The following is a 2,414-nucleotide window of genomic DNA, read 5'->3' as shown; positions in this document are numbered from 1 at the left end:
GGGGCGTGTAGATGGTGAGTTCTGATTAATATGAAATGAAATAAAGCTTCAGGAATTCATAGATGCTATTGGACAGTTTAAATATAACCCCTGGGGTTGGTGGAGCACTATTGGACAGTTTAAATATAACCCCTGGGGTTGGTGGAGCACTATTGGACAGTTTAAAGGATCCAGGAGTTGGTGAAATGCTATTGGACAGTTTAAATATGGCCCAGGAGTTGGTTGAATGCTATGGGTCATTCTTTCTAGAAAACACCCCTACCCCCTAAACTTTAAGCTTGAAAGAAACATATTTTAAAAAACCACCACCAACCCCCAAGCCGTTCACTGATATCTGCAAAGGGCTCCCACACTTGGAAATGGGTACTGTTTAGTACTGTAAGAAGGCCGCAAATTTATTTTAACTTACAGGGGGGAAAAAAAAAAAGCCCTGTTGTGCAGACAACATGGTTCCCCCATCCCAGATTACAAAGGAGTGTGCTGTGGAAGGGCTGCCTAAAGTCCTTAAGGATCTATTATTTCAGAGCTGTGGTGATTAAATTAATCTGTTAGCAACTGTGTTGAAGCCTGTTTGAAACAATGGGCTAAGATGGTATAAAAACCTCAGGTATGCTGGAGGCTGTGTTTTTCAACAGAAAACTTTCTTGGATAGCTGCTGAACTGCAAAAAGAGGTAAGACTTGTTGTCTTTAACTCTGAAACTATATATTATATCATGCTATTCTTTGCCCATGCTGTCTTAGTAAATAATGGTGCCTGTGTTTATTGCAGTGTGATCTGTTTAGCGTGGAACCAGTAACTTTAAATTGCATTTCATCACCAGGCCAAGGTAAAAACCATTTTAACTATAGTTGTGCTTAATACTGTTGACTTAAAAAAGAAAAAATACACAGGTTGTAAAGGGATTTGGTGGTAATACTAACTAACATTTTTGCTTGGTCTTTAACCTGAAGGCCCAAACACACATTGTGGGGGGAAACAGAACAAGCATGTGCCTGCAACGCTTTATCCCATAGTGAAAGATAACTTTTTTGCAATTGGCTTTTAAATGCATGTGGCTTTTTAAAAAGTATATGGCTGCAAACTTGGTTTGGTGTGTTAGAGAGAGGGTGGGGGGGTCTGTGCAAGGCATAGATTTTTTTGTTTGTTTGTTTTTTAAATACTTGGTTTGTTTCAAACTAACAGGGTTTTTTGCTGTGGATAATGTGATGTGTTTTTAAAAATGGGGTTTGAGGCAATTGGTGGGTGGGGGGGAAATACTACTAATTAACCCAAAGGCCCAAGCACCCATGGCTGGGAGATAGAACAACCATGTGGTGCTTTTAAATGCATGTGAGTTTTTGAAAAATATTTGGTTGCAAACTGTGGGGTTTTAAACTGGTGGTATGTGTGCTTCAAACTAACAAGGGTTTGTGTGCCAAATGGATTTTAAAAGCAGTTTTGTTTTTTATTCTGCAAAATAAGATGTATTTAAAAATTGTTTGTGGGTTTGTTTGTTTTTTTAAGTGGTAGAAATAAACTCAAAACCTGTGTTTGTTGTACAGCCTGAAAGATTATTTTGTTTTAAAGATATGACTTTTTAAAGAGAAAAACACGTGTGTGTGTGTGTGTGTGTGTGTGTAATTACAAGTTTACAAGATGGTTTCATGTGTTTTACTATAATGTTGTTTGCTCCACAATACATTCAAAACATGAGAGATCCTTAGATCAGAGAGAAAACAAGCTCAAAAGAAAAAGGAAAGAGACAGCTGAAAAGGAAAATTCACCAGCATCAGTGACTGATGGATGGATGAAGCCCAGTAAATATATTTTGCTTATTGGTTTGGTTGTTCTGTGAGGTTTTGTATTTTAAGTAAATACATAGGTGTGGGTGAGAGATGGTAAAGTTCACTTTTGTAAAATGTTTTTTGTTTTTTCCCCCCCTCATAGGCATGGCAACTTTTCTGACAATGCTGTAGTCAGAGCTACAAGGATACCTCCTCCAGAACCGCCAAAGAATCAGGAATCTGCTTTGAGACCTTTAACAACACAAAACAGCACAAGAGTGCAGATGAAGCATCCGGGTGGTCCAGACCTCTCATACGTCAAACCAAAGGACAAAACAAAACTCTGGTAAAAAAAACAACCACACAAACACAACTCCAGTTCCCCAGCGGCCAACGCCACACCAAGCCCTGAGGAAACTGTGAGCAAAAATGCCCACATTCACAAACCTGGAGCATGCGCTCTAGGGGTTGTGAATTAAAAACCTAGGACTGACAAACCATTCTCCAAAAACCATAAGCTCCCCCACATTCTAGTGTTTGGGAAGAGTTTGATGCTTCCATAAGAAAAGTGGTGGATGCTGTATCCTTGGAGAGTCTAAAAGAATGGCATTCTAAAAAGATTTGGGAAAAATATGATGCTTTGTTCAGA

Source organism: Chelonoidis abingdonii, chromosome 26 (assembly GCF_003597395.2).
Source record: "Chelonoidis abingdonii isolate Lonesome George chromosome 26, CheloAbing_2.0, whole genome shotgun sequence".
NCBI lineage: Eukaryota > Metazoa > Chordata > Testudines > Testudinidae > Chelonoidis > Chelonoidis abingdonii.
This window is presented reverse-complemented; position numbering follows the sequence as displayed.